At 36.6% G+C, this 12,679-nt stretch overlaps 1 pseudogene; it reads right to left on the bottom strand.

Annotated features, from left to right (window-relative positions):
• Positions 1–6,539: 6,539 nt before the first annotated feature.
• On the bottom strand, positions 6,540–7,475 carry LOC106701076 (olfactory receptor 5W2-like; annotated as a pseudogene).
• Positions 7,476–12,679: the final 5,204 nt, after the last annotated feature.

The raw sequence follows: 12,679 nt of genomic DNA, 5'->3' as shown, positions 1-12,679 counted from the left end.
TCAAATTCCCTGGCTCCACCGGGGCTGGACTCCAGCAGAGCCTGGTGAGCTGCCATCCATGGGGTCACACAGAGTCGGACATGACTGAAGTGACTTAGCAGTAGCAGCAGCAGCAGCTGGTGTTATTAAAACACTCCATTAATTACTTTCCTACTTCTGTATATTCCCCTGTAAATTCACAACTTGCCAAATGCTGAGCTTTTATACTCCATTCTTGTCACCAAATTGATCTGTGTTAGAAAGTGCACTGCAGGTTGTTTATATGGTGTGCTTCACAATTACCCTGAAACTATCTCCTCCTTCTCTAGTCAAAGAGGAAACTTAAGGACACTCAAAAACATCAACCCCTTCATCATTTCCAGTTCCTCTGTGTTTTTGAAACATTCTCCCTCTATACCTCATTTAGGAATAATACTGCATTTCGGTTGTATTTTCTTTCATATTGAAATATAATGCCTGAATCATAATATTCATCATTTTAATAAGTAGAGTTTTTTGGGTTTTAATATATTTTCCAGGTAGTTCAGTCATCACCACTATCTACTTCCAGGACTTTTTCATCAGTTCAATAAAAAGCTCATACTTATTAGCTATCACTCCCCCTTCCTCCCTCCCTGAACCCTGGAAACCGTTCATCTATTTTTGATTCTATGTGGTTTCCTCTTCTTTGCCTTCCCCATAAACAGAATCATGCAGTATGTTTGAGTACCTACATTTATTATTTTAATTTGGATATATAAAATATCACCCAGTGAGATTTATGTTTCATTAAAAATAGATATCTTAAAATAATTGAAAGCATGCCTTAAGAAGAAAATGTCTTTCTTAGATACAATTAAAGAAAAAAATCTATGTTTGGTTTTTTTCTGGTGCCCCTGGTGACAGTAAAATTCTGTAGGCAAATGTCTACTCAGACATTACTTTTACAGAACATAGTTGTCTGTTCCTCAAACATGGAGTATTGTGATACAGAGTTCACTGCACTATAGGGTACCAAAGTTCATTATGTTTCCCTGCCACAGGGAGAATGACTACAGGAGTTAGTAGGGGCATAAAGACAGGGTTGTTCTACAAGCAGGGCATCACTTCAGGTAATGTAAAGATTCATTATACGTAGAGATACTCCAAAAACTTATGCACCACATCAGTATCAAAAATATATAATGCATGCTTCTTTTGCACAAGAGACTGTTAGATTTTAAAAAGTAAAAAGCAACAATCTGACAGCAAACATACTTTGTGGAAACTCATTTTCCACAATGAGTTTCTTGCTCTATCAAGAAAACTTTCATCTACAAAAGTATACTGAAAATAAATTGTCAGGAATGAAAAGATCCTTTTCCCAGAAAAATACAAAAACAAAAACATTATTAAGATCTCAGAAATCATCTCCTTATCCATCACAAATTGATGTCCAGTATAGACTGCAGAGAGATCCAACAAGTCCATCCTAAAGGAGATCAGTCCTGGGTGTTCATTGGAAGGACTGATGTTGAAGCTGAAACTCCAATCCTTTGGCCACCTGATGCAAAGAGCTGACTCACTGGAAAAGACCCTGATGCTGGGAAGGATTGAGGGCAGGAGGAGAAGGGGACAGCAGAGGATGAGATGGCTGGATGGCATCACCGACTCAATGGACATGGGTTTGGGTGGACTCTGGGGTTTGTGATGGACAGGGAGGCCTGGCATGCTGCGGTTCCTGGGTTTGCAAAGAGTTGGACATGACTGAGCGACTGAACTGAACTGAACTGACTGAACTAATGATGCTTTAATTTGGATATTTTGAATTCTATAGTAGTAAAATCATAGAGCTTTTACATTTTTATGTACAACTTCTTTCATTCATTTTTTTTATATATGAAATTTCTCTATACTTATGTATGTAAAGATAGTTTATTCATCCTAATAGTTGTTTAGTTTTCCTAGGTACAAACTTACATACAGTTATCTATCTAATCTAGAGGACCAGTCAGTATACTTGATCTATGAAGTTTCATTGGACCTGGACACACCATTAATTTATATATTTTCATGATTGCTTTTATGATACAGGGGAAGCTTGAGAGCAGTGACAAACATATTTGCCATGCAGTAATGGGACCAGATACCATGGCCTTAGTTTTTTTAATGTTGAGTTTTAAGCCAGATTTTTCACTCTCTTCTTTCACCCATTAAGAAATGCTTTAGTTCCTCTTCACTTTCTGCCATTAGAGTCACATCCTCTGCATATGTGAGGTTATTGATGCTTTCAAATTGTGGTGCTGGAGAAGACTCCTGAGAGTCCCTTGGATGGCAAGGAGATCCAACAAGTCCATCCTAAAGGAAATCAACCCTGAATATTCATTGGAAGGACTGATACTGAAGCTGAAGCTCCAATACTTTGGCCACCTGATGAGAATAGTTGATTCGTTGAAAAAGACCTTGGTGCTGGGAAAGATTAAAGCCAAAAGGAGAAGAGGGTGGCAGAGGATGAAATAGTTGGATAGCATCACTGGTTCAGCGGGCATGAACTTGGGCAAATTCTTGGAGAGTGAGGGATGGGGAGCCCTGGTATCCCTTCATGGGGACAGAGATGAAGACAAGTTCCTGCTACAGTCCCTGGGGTGACAAAGAGTCAGCACGACTTAGCAACAGAACAAAACCAGCAAATTTTATATCTGTTTTGCTTACTGGAGGGATAAAAAATGTAAATATCCACTACTATGAGTAGTCTATTAGATTCCTGAATTGGAATAACAAGCCACACAAAAGTTATGTTTGAAAGTGTTTGGTCTTCTGAATCTCATACTATCTAGATAGCTTCATGCCACCACTATTTAAGGTTAAAACAGCCTACACATAGAGTTCAATTACTAGTTTGAACATGAAGTAACTCCCTGTATTTTTTTAATGGTTTTCAAATCTTTTCCAATACTGGGATGGATTTACCCAGGAGGAGGGTCATATTTTATAGAGACATATTGTATCATCTGGAAAGGAACTTGGAGGTATTCTAGTTGAAGTCTCTGTCTTACATTAGAGAATCTGAGGGTCAGAAAGGAATAGTGATGTGCTAAGTTCAGAGTGGCATTGCTACCTGGTTCATAGCACGTGTCTAAAGCCAGAGATGTCTAAGAAGGTTGAAAGTTGCTGCTTCTGTATTTATCATAGAATTTTGTACTTATTGGATTACTGAACATTATTTTTTATGAATGTAGCTATACAACCTATGACCCATATGTTCTCTGCTTTAGACATACAGTGATATCTACAATTAGAGAAAGAGAGAGAAAGTCACTCAGTCATGTCCGACTGTTGGCAATCTCATGGACTGCAACCCATGAGGCTCCTCTGCCCATGGGATTCTCCAGGCAAGAGTACTGGAATGGGTTACCATTTCCTTCTCCAGAGTATCTTCCTGACCCAGGGACCAAACTTGGGTTTCCTGAATTGCAGGCAGATTCTTTACCATCTGAGCTACAGGGAAATCCGTTATCTGCTATTGTTATGCCATATTTCTACTTAAGTATTCAAGTGGCAAGGATGAAGGGGTCAGGATATGGGAACTTGCCTGTAGTATTAGCCTACTGCACTGTCATTGATAATGTTCCATTTATACAATATTTGCTACCAGTCATTGTTATGGGTATGATAAAAAATGTGAGATAGAGGTACTAAGAAGGGAAATATAGAGGTGAGAGCTGATGTAGACAGACTAGAATACACCAGGATATTTAGTGCAGTTTCCTTATTTTGCAGAATCCTGATAGAAGAGCATTATACATTCTTGCTCAACCTTTTGAGTTATAAATTATTTAAAATATATTTCCATAATTTGTTACTTAACCATACAATTTCTGGGAGAAGTAGAATCAGTCAATTCTATTTTTGGTCTTCCATTTAATGGGATGATTTTTTTTTTATATGACACAAGTAGACCTAATAAAATGGGTTAATACTTAAAATACTTCTTTAGATGCAATAATAAATTTCTGTCATATAGATGGAAATGTGTTATCCATGGCAACATGATGGCATCCTATTTTGATTGGACTTTATTATATTTCAGAGGTTTTCTGCCATACTGTTTCCTATAAGCAACAATTCCAAGAGAATTTAGGTGAATTAATGAAATATGCTAGTTAGACTTATTTTTTTTAATTTAAATTTATTTATTTTAATTAGAGGCTAATTACTTTACAATATTGTATTGGAATTTTTTTTTTTGCCATACATCAACATGAATCCATAAAATAATTCTTTAGGGTGTATTTCTGTTACGTGTTCCCAATCCTGAACTTTATTATATTTCATGTGTTTTCCCACCTCCCTTCTCATACCATCCCTCTAGACTTTTAAAACATTTATCTAAAATAAGAATCCTCTGTGGCTTTTTATCCACCATGAGACCTTTTCCTAACATGTCATAATGTCTCACAAATACCACCCTGTGTAACAGAGGCATTTTTTAGGCTTTACTGTCATTCTAAGATATTTTCTCATAAGGGTATTTTACAATGGCAGTGAGAAAGCCTAAGAACTTCAGTGGCTTTTATCTTTTACAATTTTAATGAATAATTAAGAATGCTTTTCTGTCTTAAGAGATTTTTCAAATATATGGTCAAGATCACACTTGCATAAGGGACAAAGTTAATGCTCTAGCCTTCAATAAAATAAGGGAAAAAAGCAAATAAAATAGTCAAATATCAAGAACTTATAGCTCTTTACTCCTAGTGTAATTAATACGAATGTCTTTATCAATCCATTATATTAGTATACACGCCACTTTATATATCTTCCAAAAAATCTGTTGAGTTTATGCAAATAATTTATGTTATAATGTGTGTGTGTGTGTAACATCTACTATATATATATATAGTAGATGTTATCCCTCTATTGATTTTGCCACTGAGATAAAATTAATACTCAAAAATGTTACCTAGTGTTTTCAGTTTATTATGTATTTATTTATTCCTCCATTGTGATCTGGACAACATGGGAATTTTTTTTGGATAATGGAGTTGATTTCTCACAAACAAGGTGAAATAAAATAATGCTTTAAGTAGATAGTTGTTTGTGAATGACAAGGAGATAAAGAGGACATTCAACAAGGGTCAAGAAGAGGAAAGAAGAGGATGAAATTGTCATGGAGATAGTGATAAAAATATTGATAATTGATAATGATAGCCCATTGATGTACTTTATCAAGGTCCTTTCCACTGTCCCTAAATTTTCTTTTTTTTTTTAAAATCTTTATTCAGACAAAATTGACAATTAGCATGTATAAGGTGTACAAGGTGAAGATTAGACACATGTGTGCATTATGACTGGGCTTCCCAGGTGGCGCAAGTGGCAAAGATCTTGCCTGCCAATACAGGAGACATAAGAGACATGGTTTCAATTCCTGGGTCTGAAAGATCCCCTGGAGGAGGGCATTGCAACCCACTCCAGTATTTTGCCTGGAGAATCCCCATGGACAGAGGAGCCTGACAGACCACAGTCCATGGGGTCTCAAAGAGTTGGGCATGACTGAAGTGACTGAGAACACATTGTGACATGATCACCACATAAGATTAATCAACACATTCATTAACTCACATAGTTATCATTTGGAGTATGTGTCTAATGAGGACAGTTAAGATCTACTTTTCTAGAAAATTTAAAGTTTAAAATACAGAATTGTTAACTGAAGTCATAGTATACATTAGAGTCCCAGAACTTATTCATCATATAACAGAAAAGTTGTACACTTTGACAAATATTTCAAACTTCTTTCACCTACCAGACCTTGGAAACAATAAATCTACTCTGTATTTCTATAAATTAATCCTTTTTGTATTAAACATGCATGTGAGATAATACAGTAGTTATTGTTCACTGTCTGACTTACTTCACTTAGAGTAATGACTTCATGGTTCTTCCATGTTGTGGCTAACCAGGCTTCTTTACTTCTAAAATACGTGAGCTTGTCTACCTCATAGCTCATTTAATTATCAGATTCCCTGACTAATATTGTTTCATTTACCACTTGAATAATTTTTAGATTTGTGACTGAATATATCTATCCAAAGACATATTAGTTTTAGATTTTGCTTTGGATTCATAACACTCGATATTTTATTTCATGATTGTTAGGCTTCTATTGAGTTACTTACCTGCTTAGTTAATTAATGTTTGTGACACTAGCTTATATTCATTAGTACAGAAACTACAGTATGTCCCATTAAATATAAAGAATGCTCAAAAATCTCTCAAGAAGTACATAACAAATCTTCAGGAAAATTGAAATGTTGTTTGAATGAAAGAATAAACCAATGATATTTGATCAAGTTAGAAAATTCAGGAAGTTTTCAACAAAGTAGAGGTGCCATATATAAATTCTTGATACATATGAGCATGCTGTATTTGGAGACTGTAGCATTTCTAAAATTTGGGCTATACAACAAATGTTCATTTATAACATTATAAGCACTGGGAAAATTTTAGTTCTCTTGTATGATGAAATATAATTCTAGAAATACAAAACCCAAAATGTGTTTATGTGTGTAAAATATAAACATTTAGCCCCATCTTTTAAGTTTCACTTTTTCCAGAGCCTGTTTCACATCTTTGTTCCTTAGACTGTAAATCATAGGGTTTAACATTGGAGTCACAAGAGTGTCAAACAATGAGGTCATCTTGTCTTGATCTAGAAAATTAGGATGAACTCAGCCTGAAATACATAAAGAGCATAGTTTCCTGGAAAATTTCCACTGCAGTTAGGTGGGAGGTGCAGGTGGAAAAAGCTCTGAACCTCCCCTCAACAGAGTGGATCTTCAAGACTGAAAGGGTAGTATAACAATAAGAGATGAGGACTCCTGAAATGGTACTCAGTTCAATGAAGGTAAAAATAATGAATAACACCAACTCATTGATCTGTATATAACATCAGGAAAGGAGGAAAAGTGGAGGTAAATCATAGAAGAAATGGCTAATCTCATTTGACCCACAGAAACATAAGCAGAATGCTAATGTTGTGTGTGTCAGAGCACCTGCCATTCCCACCAGGTAAACCCCAGCCACGAGCAGGGAGCACACCCCGCTGGACATGCTGACTGCATAGAGCAAGGGGCTGCTGACGGCCTTGTACGGGTCATAGGCCATCACTGCCAGGAGAAGAGATTCAGCTTCTGTAGAGATACAGAAGACAAAGAACTGCAGAGCACAGCCACTGAAGGAGATTGACTTGTTCTTGGCAAATTGATCCACCAGCATCTTGGGCACAATTGCTGTGGAAATGCAGAGGTCACAGAAGGAGAGGTGGCTGAGGCAAAATACATGCGTGTGTGTAGCTGGGGATCCATCCTAATCAGGGTTATCATTCCAAGGTTTGCCAGAAGGTTAATAAGATAAACAAGTAGAACCATGGTAAAAAGAGCCATCTTGTTCTCAGTGTTATCAGTAATTCCCAAGAAAATCAGCTCAGTCAGAAAGGAGCAATTCCTTCTATCCATCCTTTTTTGTTCTGATGTAAACTTTTAGAAAATGATCAAGAAAATGACACACAGATGTGGAACACTTCTGCACAACTGCAAAATATCATAAGGAGGAAGGTGATTTTTGTTTGTATTTGTGTTTTTATAATTACAAAATAATCTAGATCATGGATATCCACTATTTAAAGGTAGATAGCTATCTGTTCAGTCCAGTTCAGTCATTCAGTCATGTCTGACTCTTTGTAAACCCATTGAATGCAGCATACCAGGCCTCCCTGTCCGTCACCAACTGACGGAGTTTACCCAACTCATGTCTATTGAATCAGTGATTCCATCCAACCATCTCATCCTCTGTTGTCCCCTTCTCCTCCTGCCTTCAATCTTTCCCAGCATCAAGGTCTTTTCAAATGAGTCATCTGTTAGCATCAGGTGGCCAAAGGATTGGAGTTTCAGCTTCAACATCAGTCCTTTCAATGAACACCCAGGACTGATTTCCTTTAGGATGGACTGGTTAGATCTCTTTGTAGTCCAAAGGACTCTCAAGAGTCTTCTCCATCACCACAGTTCAAAAGCATCAGTTCTTCAGCGTTCAGCTTTCTTTATAGTCCAACTCTCACATCTGTACATGACTACTGGAAAAACCATAGCCTTGACTAGACAGACCTTTGTTGGCAAAGTAATGTCTCTGCTTTTGAATATGCTATCTAGGTTGGTCATAACTTTCCTTTCAAGGAGTAAGCGTCTTTTAATTTCATGACTGCAGTCACCATCTGCAGTGATTTTGGAGCCCCCAAAAATAAAGTCAGCCACTGTTTTCACTGTTTCCACTAAATGTAGATGTCATTCATGAGTAGGTTATTTTATACAAGCTCATCTCTGAGCATTGCTTTTCTTGTCTCAGGGAGGAGCTTTTGATAAATTTAACTAACATTACCTCTTCAAAATAATATGGAAGAAACACCAGTGTTAGACCAGGCTGCAAGATCTAAGGACTAAGCATTTCCCATGCTGGAAAATATTTATCTGGATACAAAATATGATTTTAAAAATGATTACAATTTTTATATTTCTCAAGAAAGCATGATTGGTTTAAGAGTCTTTGCCTTAGTTCCAGAAATAGTATATCAAGGACTAGCATAATAAAAAAATAATTGCTACTGCTTTTAGCCTGGCACCCCACTCCAGTACTCTTGCCTGGAAAATCCCATGGATGGAAGGGCCTTGTGGGCTGCAGTTCATGGGGTCACTAAGAGTCGGACACGACTGAGCAACTTCACTTTATTTTTCAGGCGCCCTCTCAGTGGGGTGAAGACACAGGGTACCCCCTCTCCAGGGTGCCTTCATCATGCATTGAGAAGGAAATGGCAACCCACTCCAGTGTTCTTGCCTGGAGAATCCCAGGGACAGGGGAGCCTGGTGAGCTGCCGTCTATGGGGTCGCACAGAGTCAGACATGACTGAAGCAACTTAGCAGCAGCAGCAGCTTTTAGTCTATGTTGTATTTAGTATTTTCTGAGACGTGAAGTAAGTATTATTGATCTAGTTTTCTAGAGATTTTTTATTGCTTTCCCACAATGCTCGTTACTTATTTGTGGAATGGTTGTTGTTAAAGGATGAATATCTTGATGAACAGGAAAAAAAAAAGACAAAAATAAGTGAAAATAACAGAATTTGTCACATACACTTGCATCCATTAATCTTTTTAATGACTTTTCTAGATTATAAAATGGAAATGAGTAGAGGAACAATAAATACTTCTTAAAAACATATACCTTGCCATTATATGTGTATATTTATGTGTGATCATGTGTATATATTTTAATATATATGAGAATAGTATGTAAGTAATGAACTTTTTCCTTAGACCTACCTAAGTATACATGCTCATGGTTCACATGGAGATGAATTTGTCCATTTTTATTGTGGTACCTACACAAGGAACTTTTCAATAAAACAAAACATACCTTAAATTTCTGTATACACTTGCCCAATGATGAAAAGATTAAAGGCTTTCCTATGAACCAAGAGTAAATAAAGTAAATAATAAATTGTTATGTCATGGATATCAGCAAGTTTAGATAGATCCTCCTGATTCTGAAAAGAAAATATTATTTCTAGTCATTAAATGCAGGTTTTAATAGGTAAGCTAGCATAAAATGACTCATATATAATTTTTTTTTTTCTCTAAAAGTTAAGTATTTTCTCCTACATTCTTTAAGTTAGGATCTGGAAATCTACCTGAGATGAGATCTTGGGTAGCTGAACAATAGGCAGATAGCCTTTTATTTTACCAGGTATACTGGGACTTAAATCCCTGAAGTTAATGCTCATATGGTTTTATTAATTATTTTCCTGCTTCTATATATTCTGTTGTGAACTCAGAAACAGTTTGACAAAAGCTGAGTTTTTGTGCTTCACTACTGTCACCAAATTGCTCTATGGTAAGAAGGATACTGTGTATTGTTTGTAGGATTGTTTTATAGTTATCCCGAATCTCCTCCTTCTCTAATTTGAGAGGAAACCTAATGAAACTCAAAAAGATCTCCCTCAATCATTTCCAGTGCCTTTGGATTGTTCATTGTGTTTTTGAAACTTTATCCTTCATACCTCATTTAAGAATTAAACTGTATTTCAACTGTATTTTCTTTAATATTGAAATGTAATACATATACCATAAAATTCACCCTTCTAATGTATACAGTTTTTTTTGTTTGTTTGTTTTGTTTTTATTATATTTTCAAGGTTGTTCAGTTATCACCAGCATCTGCATTCAGAAAATGTTCATCAGTCTCATAAGAAAACTATATCTATTAGCACTTGCTCCCTCTCTGAAACCTCCCCCACCCCTGAAACCTCTAATCTACATTCTGAGTCTGTGTGGTTTCCTATTCTTGGTCTTGAATACAAGCAGAAGCATGCAATATATTATTTATTTTCCTGTCAGGCTTCTTTTCTTTAGTAAAATACTATATTTGCTTCAGTAAAATATTTAGGTAAATATAGTGTCAGCCACGTTGTGCTTGTGTCAGAAACCTGTTTCATTAGTTAGCATAATAATATTTCTTTTTATGGATATAAAACAGTTTATTGATCCAGTCTTCAGGTGGATGAGCATGTGGTTATTTTTACTCTTTAGCTATTAAGAATAATGATGCCATTTCATTCTGTCAGTGCTACCTTTCAAGCAGACTTCATCACCAGAGAACCTTTTATTCCCATCCTCCAACCACATGTCCAGGAATATTTCATTAATTTGCAACTTCCTCATATTCTCTAAGTAGTGCACCCTTCTTTGAATTATGCTTATTTTAATCATGTAAGAATCTCTTTACTACATTTAAGGCCTCAAGAATAAGAGCAATGTTTATTTTCTATTTTGTAAACCCCTTGATAAAAGAATTTGGGTAGGTAGTGCTTTTAAAATATTGATCACTCAGTACTTCTGTCTATTAAAGTGGAGAATAATATACAAAGAATAGAAATATACCTGCTTTGTGGATTTTCTTTGGATATACATGGGCTTCCCTTGAAGCTCAGTTGGTAAAGAATCTGCCTGCAGTGCAGGAGACCTGGATTAGATTCCTGGGTCAGGAAGATCTCCTGGAGAAGGAAATGGCAACTCACTCCAGTATTCTTGCCTAGAGAATCCCATGGACAGAGGAACCTGGCAGGCTACAGTCCATGTGGTCACAAGAGTTGGACATGACTTAGCAACTAAACCACAATAGCTCATATGTGCAAAAATGACTACTTTAAAATATTTAAGCATGGAGATGAGTTTTCTACATCAGCAGAGTTCCATTTTTTTTTTCTTAAAATAATTTGCTTGTGAAAGGTTGTTGCTGAACGAAAAGACGCCAGGATTCTTGGCCTCCAGAGGAGAAGAATTCAATCCGGGGCCAGAGACAAGGCTTGATCGCCCAGAGCTTCTGTGTAATAAAGTTTTATTAAAGTATAAAGGAGATAGAGAAAGCTTCTGACATAGTCATCAGAAGGGGGCAGAAAGAGTACCCCCCTGCTAGTCTTCAGCTGGATGTTATATAGTCACTAGTAGTCTGTTAACATAGTAGTCTGGAGAAGGAAATGGCAACCCATTCTAGTACACTTGCCTGGAAAATCCCATGGACAGAAGAGCCTGATATGCTACAGTCCATGGGGTCTCAAAGAGTCGGACACGACTGAGCAACTTCACTCACTCACTCACTCAGTCTGTTAATGAAAGAAAGGAATGTCTTAAAACTCAGAATGGCACCAGGCCCCTTATCCATAAGAGGTATTTTTGGGGTAATCTTGGCACCAGACGATTCATCCTGGGCCATAAAACGATTGACTTGAATCTTGCAGAAGGGCAGATTACCATACAAATAGTTTCGTTTACATAGATTAGGGGAACAATGTCTGAGTATAACATACTGGCTTGTCAAGTAGGTTCTGAGCCATTAGGCGGAAACAACTTGAAGACAGAGTCTGGGGTAAATGCATAGTACATTAACATAGCTTAAGACAAACATTTACATAAGAAAAATGCATTGGTTAACTCAAGGTTTGAGAATAGTTAACTTCAGGTGAAACCATGTGTCATTATGGCAACACAGTATTTTAGGAGAAACCTTTTAAATTTGTATAGAGAAGGGAAAAAATTATCATTAGTTTGTTTCCTCCTGCCACTTAAGAGAGATAAAAATGTCTGACACTTGCAGCCTATTTCCTCCATTTGGAGACCCCTGGCCTTCCTACCTGTTACCCTCTTACTTGCAATTATCCGTATTAGTTCTTGGGAAAATATATATCAAAATTTTCACTTTAGGGTCTTCCCCAAATCCTTCTCAACAGAGAGCAATGAAATTCTCTGAACTCCTAAAACTCAGTCTAACATCTCAGTATCTGGTTGTGATAAGGGTACTTCCTGAGGTCTCTGAAGAAATGTTCCTTTCACAATGACCTGAATGATTTAAATGCCAATCACTCTCAATTGCTTTGTGTGCTGTTGATGTACTGCTTCAGTCAGGGACTTTGTGTAAGTATATGCACAACAAAATTGAAAAGAGATTGTACACTAGCTGACAGATCTAATTAAAACATTAAAGCTATTAATAAATCTATCTGGAATTAGAAACTACAGAGTTCTACAATGGGAAAGTGACAGTTTGTGTAGATTAAAGATAACTGTCATTTTTTCACACATTTTTTTAGAGATACATTACTTATTTATCCTCCCTTTGAATA

This window comes from Bos mutus, chromosome 7, assembly GCF_027580195.1.
Source record: "Bos mutus isolate GX-2022 chromosome 7, NWIPB_WYAK_1.1, whole genome shotgun sequence".
NCBI lineage: Eukaryota > Metazoa > Chordata > Mammalia > Artiodactyla > Bovidae > Bos > Bos mutus.
The sequence above is the reverse complement of the archived record's forward strand: the minus strand, read 5'-3'. Positions and strand labels throughout refer to the sequence as shown.